This window comes from Camelus bactrianus, chromosome 35 (assembly GCF_048773025.1).
Source record: "Camelus bactrianus isolate YW-2024 breed Bactrian camel chromosome 35, ASM4877302v1, whole genome shotgun sequence".
Classification (NCBI taxonomy): domain Eukaryota; kingdom Metazoa; phylum Chordata; class Mammalia; order Artiodactyla; family Camelidae; genus Camelus; species Camelus bactrianus.
The window spans coordinates 2,647,643-2,659,050 of NC_133573.1; the positions used below are offsets into that span (position 1 = coordinate 2,647,643).

The 11,408-nt window shown below is 48.5% G+C and overlaps 1 long non-coding RNA gene across 2 annotated transcripts; it reads right to left on the reverse strand.

Moving 5' to 3' along the window:
- Positions 1 to 1,145: 1,145 nt before the first annotated feature.
- Positions 1,146 to 10,215, reverse strand: LOC141576027 (uncharacterized). Of its 2 annotated transcripts, XR_012504214.1 has the most exons (4): positions 10,003 to 10,215; positions 8,950 to 9,205; positions 8,044 to 8,197; positions 1,147 to 7,771 (listed from the first exon to the last, which is right to left on the reverse strand). It is a non-coding gene; the product is annotated as an uncharacterized LOC141576027 (long non-coding RNA). The 2 variants fall into 2 exon arrangements; XR_012504213.1 differs by having other exon boundaries at positions 1,146 to 7,771; positions 8,950 to 10,215.
- Positions 10,216 to 11,408: the final 1,193 nt, after the last annotated feature.

The window sequence follows — 11,408 nt, forward strand, 5'->3', positions numbered from 1 at the left end:
ACGTACATGTCACCATCGGATATTCTCTGGTTTGCGGTCTCCTCTCACAGAATTGGGGAAGCGTCCTGACCACCCTCTGCACTGCCTGTTACAGAGTCGGCCCAAGGAAGGATTCGTCGAATGGAAGCGTCACCTGGCAGCCGGCTGTCACGTTTCTGGGTAAGGACACACTCCACACACACTGTCACTTGCAGGATTTAATCCTGTACTTTCTTTCCGGACGTTGAGTAGCAGTTATGGGTGGTGACATTTGCTTTTCACTCTAAGGGAAAATACACTGAAAACCGCAAAGTGGCTTTCGTGTTAGATACCCCTCTCCCTCTCCTCAGAATGTATACAGGATTTCAAAGCAAAATGTTTAAAAACACAAATAAAAGGAATAACACTGGGGTTTACTGCTTTGGATGACTCAATAGTATTTCCCCAAATAGCCTCCTCCGGGGGAAGGGGACTGAGCTGCCTGACTGTGAGCATGGAACAAGCAGCTCTGAGGGCCTGCTGTGCGCCAGGCTCGCACCTCCAGAGCAGGCGGAGGTGAGTGTGAGTCTGCCTGCCCTCCAAGAGCTCACGCCAGGGAGCAGAAGGACTCCAAGACAGGGTCCTGCTCAAAAATCTAAAGCAATGAGACAAGTGAACTTATTTACAAAACAGAAAGAGACTCACAGACATAGAAAACAAACTTAAGAGTTTGGGATTAACAGATACAAACTACCACATATAAAAGAGATAAACAACAAGGTCCTACTGTAGAGCACAGGAACTATATTCAATACCCTATAATAACCTATAATGAAAAAGAATATATACATATAACTGAATCACTATGCTGTACACCAGAAACCAACACAACATTGTAAATACTTCAATAAAATAAATAAATAAATAAATAAATAAATAAATAAATAAATAAGTAAGTAAGTAAGTAAATTTTTAAAAAGTGGTCCTTGTAATGCACAGGACACCTGAGTCCCAGCAGGGATTCCCAGCCCTCATTTAAGGAAACACGTCTGGAGGGGGATCAGCAAGACCGCTGGAGGCGTGAGCTGGGGGAGGCGGGGTGGGGGACCGGCCCGGCAGGAACGGAGATCTAAGTGCAGGGCAGGTGCACCGGCAGGACTCGGCAGATGACAGAAACAGCTCAGACTACTTGTGTGAGTCTGCTAGGGCTGCTGAACAAAGGACCACAGACTGAGGGGCTTAAAGGACAGAAATTTATTGTCTTGAGGTTCCAGAGGCTGGAATTCTGAGGTCATGGTGCAGACAGGGTTGGTTTCTTCAGGTGCCTCCCTCTTTGGCTCATAGACAGCCATCGTCTCCCTGTGTGGTCCCGTGGTCTTCCCTCTGTGTGAGTCCGTGCCCCAGTCTCTTCTTCTTATGAGGACGCCAGTCACACAGGACTAGGGCCCACCCATCAATTACCTCTTTAGAGACCCTATCTCCAAATATAGTCACACACCCAGGCCCTGGGCTTTAGGAAAACATATGAATTTGGGGAAACACTATTCAGCCCAAACAAAGAATAAAGAAGGAAATTTTACTATAAAGACACCAGGACGTCACAGGACAAGAGTGCAGCTGAGCTGGTGAAAGTCTCTGTCACGCCCCCCGCCTCTGTTTCTTCCAACTCTGCTTCTCTTTCTTTTACATGATTGTGTATACACAGTGTAAGGACTGATAATGGTAACCATCTGCGTGACTCTTCCGTAAGAGACAGGTCCTTCTTAGAAACACTGTTTCTAGGTAAGCCCCTTCTCAATGGCTCCCATTCCTCTTTCCTCAAGTTCACGTCAACTTCCTGCTTCTCCTTTGCTTTGCCCAGTCAGTACATATCCTGAAGCAATATATTTAGTTTTGCCTATTTCATACTTCATAGAAATGAAATTGTGTGGTGTACACGTTTCCTCAGTGAACATTATGTCGTGGAATTCACATCCATTCACACGTGCTGCTGTAGTCTGTTTTCACGCTGTGTGTTGTGTAAGACCACTGTATTCTCATCTGTCCACCCGACCAGTTATGACCGTCTGGGTTGCTTCCAGTGTTAGGAACAAGTGAGGAACGAGGCTGCTGTGGGCTTCTTGCACGACTCTTCTGGTGCACGCGTGCTAGAAATACTCCTGAGGACTCAGCTTCCTGGGTGTAGGTCTGCACATGTCAGCTTCACTAAATTAGCACTAGGTTAGCTTCCAAAGTGGAGACTTCCATTTCTTCACATTCCCTCCAGCACTTCCTGCTGTTAGGCTTTTTAATTTGGGGGTGCGTGTGGGACAGTATCTAATCAGTGGCTGTCATCTCCCTTGCCTTGACTGCTAAGTGGGGCTGTTCCTGCCTCATACACTTATGAACCATCTGTGTTTCCTTGTCAGCCAGGCACCTGTCCATGCCTTTGCCTGTTTCCCCACTGGGTCCTTCATCTTCTTTGTATTTACTTGTTTCTTTACTTTGTATATTTTTTATATGAATCCTTTCTCAACAATGTGTTACAAATGTCTTCTCCCAGTTTGTTACTTTTTTTAAATTTTCTCATAAATTGCCTTGTAATGAGCAAACATTTTTATTTTTAATGTAGTTGAAGTTGTCATTATTTTCCTTTATAGTTTGTGCTTTTGACGTCTTCTGTTTTGCTTTGTCTGTTTCTTTGTTTGTGGAGGGAGGTATTTAGGTTTGTTTATTTATTTTTTTTAATGGAGGTACTGGGGATTGAACCCAGGACCTTGTGCATGCTAAGCACACACTCCACCACTGAGCTATACTCTCTCCCTGCTTTTCACATCTTATTTTGAAAATCTGTAGCTATTCCAAGTTTATAAATATATTCCAATTGTCTTCTAATTTTTTTCTTAGTTTTGCCTTTTGCTTTTATTATTTTCTTTTTTCTTTCTTTCTTTCTTTTGCCTTTTGATTCTAAGTGTTTGATTCACCCAGATTAAATTTTTAATGTGTAGGGAGCAATCCAATTTCATTTTGTTCTGTATGCATAGCCAGTTGGTTGGATCACTAGCATTTATTGAACTGTCCACCCTTTTGTCACTGATCCTCAGTGCCTGTCCAGTCACAGGCAGCTTCCACACCTGCATTAGTCTGTTCCCTTTGTCCGTCTAACCTTATGCCAGCACCAGCAGTCCTCACCGCCACACAAGGAGTCTGATACGGCAGCCGAGGCACGTCTGCGAGAGCCTCTTGACCATTCTTTGCTCCTCTTCACACATTTTAGGGCCATTCTGTCAAGTTCAGGCGAGGGGGGATGGGGAGAGCCTTTGGGTCCTTGATTTAAAATGCGCTGATCAGTGTAGGAACAGCTGATACTGAATCTTTCCAGCTACGAGCACAACATAGCTTTCCACCCATTTGGCCCTTTTTAATGTCAATCCATAAAGCTTTAAAATGTGTTCACAGAGAGCTCGCTCATTTTACAAGGTTTCTCCCTTGCTCCTTTATACTTCTGCTGCTACTGTAAATGGTGTCTTTTTTCAAAATTATCCTTTTCTGACGACTTCTGCTGGCACAGAGAAATGCAACTGGCATCTGTGCTTTGTCTTTTTTATTCAGCCACCTAACCAAGCTCTTGCTGATTTTCATAATTTTTCTACATATTCTTCTGGGTTTTCTATGCAGACAAGCATGTCATCAATAAATAATAAGAGGTTTACTTCTTCCTTTCTAATCTTCATGTGGGGGAACGAGAAGAAAAACATTTTGGAGTTACAATCAGAAACCTTGATAAGTGTGGGGTTAAAAGGGTGAGAGGAGAACTGAGACATTTCTCCACCCAGAGTCTCTCTATGGTGGCAGGTGGTGTCCTTATCTGAAAGTCTATGAAAGGAAAAACACCTTAAATTAGCCAAAAACAAACAATATACACAGACGAGGAAATTAAGCTTGTTTTAGCCTGCATGGAATGGCATCCTGTCCTTAGCTTTTATCATCACTGGTGCTTGGGAACGGTGTTGATACAGCCAAGACCACATTATGTGATGGCAAAGCACAACACCTATCAAATATAACTGTGGAGGTTCACTCTCCATGGAACTTGGGGAAATAAATGTGCGGTATTAGCGTCACCACATTATCATGGGTCTCCTCTCAGAACTTTACTAAGTCACTCCGGTCAGCTTAAAACCCGTGCATTGCAGTGTTGTGATGTAACCCCTCTGAGGTCCGATGTATTTGGAGGTATTTGTTTCCAGTGATCAAAAATCCCTTTCCCCCCAAGAAAAGCTGAAAGACGAATGTGGGCGGGGGAGGGGGTCATCTTAGGTCAGTGAAGAGCCCCTCCTGGGAGGCGGCAGGACAGTCTTTAGGAGGTCCCTGGGGACGTGGGGAAGAGATCCTAGCAGATATTTGCAAATGTTCCTTAGAGCAGAGTGTGATTTGTTGAATTAATCAGGGGAAACGCAGAAGAGGAACAGTTTTTCCCCATAAAAGTTAAAGATGTAGAGACCTGGACTAGAAAATCGGACGTCTGCATACACTTAGACATCCTTAGACCCAATCAAGGAGCATAAAATAAATCAAAGATTAAAAGCTAATGGTTTTAGCAAGGAAACTTGACAGAACTAAGGCTTATGGAAACTGGTAAGGAAATGTTTGTTTTTGTTTTTGTTTTTTTCCAAAGTGTCTACACTTACAAAGGAAGAAACTTCTACAATTGCACGAAGGAAAAAGCTGACGAGCCTCCTAAAGTTAGGCATAAATACTCAACCAGGGTTCATGCTCATTGTTTGAAAAATTGAATCAGGAGATGAACTGCTTTCTCCTGGGACCAATCCTCCTAATTTAGTATGTAAGCTAGCAGTGGCCTTTGGGATCTGACAGTTTCGTGGTGTTTTTTTCCACACGTTCAAATGTGATTCAGATTTCACATCTGCCTTGTCTGAGAACCCGAGTCAAATGGAGAGGTTGTCTGAAAGAAAAGAGGCTTCGTCCAGTTCCATGAAGATCATTTCCACTAACTCAGCTAAATTTGAGATGGACCCAAATTATAAAGCCATATTTTCCCATGTTAATCATAAAACATTTTCCAATAGAAAAAACAATATTTAAAAATATTTCAGAATGCAAATGTAACTTCAGTTTTCTCCTCTTATAACTCAGTAATGACATAGCAAATATACAATTTCTGAATTTCCTGAGAGGTTGTACAAAATGGTTATTAAGGTCTCTCTTAAGAGTCTGTGGCTGAGGAGGGCACAGCTCAGTGGTGGAGTGATTGCTTAGCATGGGGTCCTGGGTTCAATCCCCAGTGCCCACGTTAAAAAAAATTAGTAAAAACCCTAATTACCTCCCCACAAAAAAACAAAACAAAAAAGAGTCTATGGCTCTGAAATAGTGAGCTTTTTGTGAGGAACTGGTGTCACGTACAAAAATCACCACCAACGAAGGGCTGGGTTTAATGCAACGTCCTCCCTCACCTCCAGGTTCCGCTGGATTGGAGTCAGAAACCCAAGAAATGTAAAGGAGACAGTCACACCCTTAGCAAAGTTCTCCTACCTCCTCTTACCATCCTCTTCCAAAATACAAAAGAGGACATCTGTGGGGCTGGTGATAGCTGGAGCATGACTTTTGTCAACTGGGACGGGCACCAGGGTTGGGAAAGGCCAGGACATGGTGGCGAAGGTGGGGGCGGAGCTTCACCACACAAGGTGCTTTCAGGTTGGACGTTAACCCTGAGTGCAAAGTCAGGCTGAAGCGTTTCCATCGGCGAGCATGGCAGAACACAGCGCGGGGAGACCACCTCGGTGAGGACACAGCGGGGAGACCACCGCGGTGAGACAGACACTGCCCTTGATTTTCCTCTGCCTGAGGAAGTAAACCTAAACGTACCCGCGCTATAAGGAGTCTCTATTGTGAAAAAGATACAGCTCGGCATAGGCTTCAATTTGTAGTTAAATAGTATCTTTTTATCCACCTCTTCAGTGGTAAGCCTGTGCCTCTCAAACACAGCACCACTTACATCTACCTGACCGTCTTAAAGAGAGAAAATTGCCCTCAAGAATCAGTGAGGCTGTGTAAAAATTATGGATTAAAGACTGAGATTCACACTTTTATGGCCTGGGTAGCTTTGCCTCATATTACTTCTTAGAAACAATTTTTCATTCTGTGTTACAGACAAAATGGAATATAAATACATTTTTATGAAAAAGATAGTGATAGCTGATACCACCTATTAGAAAATATAAATTTAAGGTTCTTCTTAAGGTAATATTTCTGTTTTTTAGTCTTAATTTTTTTCCTACATCTAAACAAATTCAAAGCCCTCTGGCACAAGCAAAGAATATTCAGTGCTTTAAAAAGAGCAAAATAAAGGTTTTCTTTTGCATGTAAAGGAGGCTTTGGTGTAGACTAGCCTGGCCTGTTAGCAGAGCATTCAAGGGAATTCAACTTAGGGAGATGGAGGGAAACCAAAGTGCGTGCGCGAAGCTTGAAAACCAACCGTGTGCAGAAGCGGACTCCGGGCTCTAGCTGTCTGGGCCCGACCCTGCCTCTGCCGTCAGCAGCCGTGTGACCGCAGGTGCGCTGAGTCCCTTGTCTGGGACTCAGTGGGCTCACCCGTAAAACAGGACAATAACAAATGCCTACTTCCCGGGACTGCGGGACCCGTGAGGCACTGAGAGAACTGCCTGCCGATGCGCAACAGGTGTCGGTTTGTCCGTCCGTCCGTTTAACCACCAAACGTCTCAGGAGCACCTACTGTGCACCCGGCGCTGTTCCAGGAAGCGTAGCGACATCACCGAGCAATGAAGAGCTGATCGAGGTGCCTGCCCTGGCCAAGCTCACACGCCGGCGAGAACCGAGAGACTCGACGTGTGTTGCAGGTTGAAAGCTCAACAAGTGTTAGCTACTGTTCTCCTCATTATTGAAGAGAAACCACAGCGTCCGTGAAAGGAGTCGCCAACGCGATCTAGACTGACTGAGCTAATGACAGTTGGGCAGAGGGACAAATTAGGAGTTTGGGATTAACAGACACTAACTACAGGATATAAAAGAGATAAACAACAAGGTCCTACTGTACAGCTCAGGGAACTCTATTCAATAGCTGGTAAAAGCCTACAATGAAAAAGACCCTGAAGAAGAATACATATGTGTGTGTGTGTACCCGAGTCACCCTGCTGTACACCTGAAACTAACTAACACAACACTGTAAATCAACTACACTTCAATTACAGGATAAAATTAAGTGAGTCTAATTGGATCTAATTGAAGAGACATTCTGTTCCCTGTTCCCTGGATGAACTGAACACCTGCTAGGAGCAGTGGAAGGTGGCTCATGTCCCCAGCGTGGGCGAGCACAGCGCCCTGGGCCCGGACCCTGGGCTCCCAGCCCTTCACCCCGGGCCCCCTCCCTGGGTGCACGCCGACCCCCGCCGGGTGCTTGACTGCGTCTTTGTGCTTGCTTGTTTTTTTTGCTGCTTCCCGGATTTCTGTCAGCAATCCAGTTTTACAAATCACTTGGCTGTGATCTGTGTTTGCTGTCTTCCTTTGAAACTGTGATTCACAGTGTACACCCTTCACACAGAATCCTCGTAGCCGAGAGACTGAAAAGCTTGTTTTCAAAACAAATTGCAGAATGGCCGGCTCCCCGGGTGTGCAGGCAGCTGCCAAAATGGTCAAATGCAATTAAGGGAGCCCGTTCCAGATCGCTCTGTTTTCACTGAGCCAGAATGTTTTCAGATGCGGATCAGACAGTGATGTCACTTCGCCCACGACCCAGTCAGCTGAGAAAACACACTCGAAATGGAAGACGAAAAGGAGGCTGCTTTGGCCAAAGGATCTGTGGAGACGGGTTCAGACGGGGCTTTTTAGTTCAGTAAGAAAAGGCTGATGACCACACTAAACCTGCAGGGTGCTTGGTCATGAACTTGAACTCGGGACAGGTGCAGGGCAAGCTTTTCCTGGCCCCTCTCTCACGAGGGGGAGGGGACAGGAGTGGCCCTGGCCTCTGGGGTTATTTGGAACTCAGTGAGATACTGTGTGTGAACACTGACTGCACAGCTGGGGCAGGACCCACATTCCAGGGGTGTCGCCATCAGGATTGTTACTCACCACCCGGCCTGAACCGTGTGCACTCGCCCAAGGGGGAAATCGGGTCACAGTATCAAGGCCCCACCGCCACGACCCATCCACTGGCAGATGTTAAGAACCAGCCTCTTGTCGATCACTCCCTGGTGGTTCATAGAAGCCCAGGACTGTCAAAGGTCTGTTTGAGAAGTGAACTCTCTCAGCTGCTACAAAGGAGACCTCCTTTTCTCCATCTGGCCCCACAGCCATCCCGCTGACACTTCCATCTCCAAACGCTCTGACGAGGGCTGCACCACACACGTATCCACCCTGGGCCTCAGGCTCTAGTCCTCCTGAGGCTACGGTGTGTCCTTCCCCCAACTCCCTGCCCAGCAGCGTCTTAAGGAGACGTCCAGGCTGCAGGCCTTTCGTTTTTACCACCTGCTGGACTCAGTGCTCCGGCACCAGCCCCGGGGTCAGCGCGGGCTGGACAAACGTCCCCTCCTGTCTGGGACTGTTCTCTCCCCTAGGGGTGCCCCCCGTGAGCCATCTGCCTACCGGGGATCTGCCCAGCCTGCCCTCCAGAATCTGGGAACGGCTCAGGCTTTCAAGGTGGGGTTACAGCTCTTCATTCTGGAGAGCAGTGAACATGCACGGGGTGACAGGCAGGGGACAGGTGGACGTGGTACCAGATGCCATGCAGCCTCTTCCAGGTGTGTGAACGTGGGCAGCCACCTCTCCTTCCGTGTCCCGGCCCCTCCCTTTTATGTAGGGATAACCCCCCACCCCAGGGACTGCAGGAAATGCCAGTGGCCCAAACCCACACAGTGTCGGCTCCGCTGCTGCGACAGCTGCTCCCAGCCCCACACCCAGACCCCTGCCACCAACAGGTCGACTCCAACCAGGTTTCCCTGGAGCACCGTCCTCGGCAAAACCGTTCCTCCTCCTCACCTTCACCCAGCATCGCAGGAGCCTGCCAGCTCTCATCCAGAAACAGCTCCGGCGTTGGTCGACCACCTTCAGGTCCTCTACCACCATCCTCCTCCAGACCTCAGTTCTCTGCCTGGTGCTGTCTATGGGGACCAGACTCTCGGGCATCTGACAGGAAGGGCCTGCTACACAGAGGAGCGTTGGAAGGCGGTTGTACGTGTGGATCTAGACCTCTGAGCCGACTCAACAGAACGCAAAAGGTCCAGCCAATTTGGAGCTTTAGGGAAACAAATGAGGCCTTGGAGACAAATCTCTCGGGAAATGTCCAGTAACTTCTAGCTGTGGCCCTTCCTCAGCAGAGAGCAGGCGGCTGCCAGGGCGGGAGGTCGCAAACCTCACAGCAAATGGACACCAATAATAATAGCAGACCAACGCCGGACACATTTGACGCTCGTGAGGAGGCCAGCCCTTAGGCACTTCGGACGCTTTAACTCAGCCCTCACAACCGTCAGGACACCCCCAGTGACAGACCAGCAAGCAGAACAAACTGGGGCAGGATCTGACACCCAGTCTGATCCCCGTTAACGCCCCAGCCCTTAACCTGATACCAAAACAAGGGAAAGAGCTCCCAAGCTCTCCTCCGAGAACAGCGCTTACCGTCAGCCTTCAGTCGCCCACCACAGCGCTGCTTTTTTAAGGGGGAACTTCTAAATAGCGCAAGATCTGCAGACCCAGAGTCTAGGGAGCCGAGAGCCAGACAAGGCTGCTCCCCAGCAACACCCGGGGAGACGGGCAGCCCGCAGACACCTGTCCTTGCAGCCCAGGACGCCCTCCCACCACCGGACGGCCGCCGGGGCAGGAGGGAGAGGAAAACACAGCCAGCCTTTCTGGATGTGTCTGGCCGCTCTGCAGACCACCTCTTGTCCGCGATGGAGGGACTGGCCAGGCAGGACACCGAGGACGTTGCCCACGTCTCATGAAACTCACCCAGCGCACCTGCACGTTTCTCTCCTCACATTCAGTTCCCTTGGGAACAAAACTTCCCACCCGCTTCTCCTATTCACGCCTACTGACCTGTGCAAAAAAGAAGCGTGTGACTTTAAAAAAAAAAAAGCCCTTCCTTCCTTCTGATTCAGCCGGGGGCCACGGTGTCGGGTCTTCCTCATCCTCCACCACCCAGGGGACAGAACCTCAGCGGACCCCGCGGGAGTGTGTCTGGGGACACAGACAGACACAGAGGCTGGACCCGTAGCAACACCAAGACCTTCCAGTGTGCCTCCAGTGACGTCTGTGTGTCACCGTGTAAACAGCAGAGGATTCCAGAAATCCCGTTTTCCCATCGGATAAAACCCAAAGAGGGCACCAGCACGTGAGAGAGTTCAGAAGCAGACCTCTACCCTCTGTTCAGAGAGGCAGGCACCGCCCTGGCTGGGTCTGGAGGGCAGAGAGGACCCTGGGCGGGGCCCCTGGAACCGGGCAGCTTCTCCTGCATGGCGGCCCCGCCCTCTGCAGGCACAGGCCGGGAGGCAGCGCCTGCTTCCCGAAGCCTGAGCCTCGCAGCCTCAGCTCACTGCTCCCTGCGAGCACCGGCGCCGACAGGATGTCTTCAGTGTACAACCAACTCTGCAGCAGTGGGGAGATGAAAGCAGGAAGTGATGCAGGCGTGGAAGGATTTCTTATCCGAGCCCCCTCAACCTTGGTGCCGCCTTCATCACAACACACTTAACGGTTCTCCCCTCCTCCAGCCCTTCCAATAAAAAGCTCCCTGAGACTTCAGCCCCGTTGGCAATGAAAATTAAATTGCTATTTGCCACCTGGTGTTGTCTTACTTAACATATTTCCAAATTGCTCTTAAATCTCCCTTTGGAATTCTGAGTGTAAGTACCAGAAAGGAGGAAAGGGAATAAGAAGAAAGAAAAGCAGAAACGTGAGCTCATTTGCATCAATTCTGTTCCAGTTCCTTCTACCAGCCTCACCCGTGTCTCCTCTTTGCCTTCATCTTCTGTTCGTCTCATTCAACGTCTTGTGACATTCAGCCTTCCTTCCCCCTCCTTCATTCTCTAGAATTTTATTCTAAAAGGAACACATGTTTTCCCCAAGACAAATCACACTCATGCTCACAGTGGGCTGGTCTGGATGTTTTTCATTGGACTTGATCCCAGAAGCTCTGAGATCCTGCCCATCACAACTGTCTCTACGCTTTCAGGGCTGCTCCTCCTTTTCACTCATTTATCCGGCAAGCATTTGCAGAGCACCCCTCACTGCCTGGCACCGTGTCCCCTTCTGTCCCCACTGCTTCCTGACTTACTTCCTTCTCAGTTCAACTATCAGCTACGAGGCGTGAGTAAAGTCCTGAAGGTCAAGACCTCACTCACCTGAAAAAAATCCCACTCTCTGCAACCGTCAGGAGCACCTCCTCTACGGCTTTTGGAAATACCTTGAGGCGCCACCATCAGCACAAAGTTCTAGGAGACTCGTCA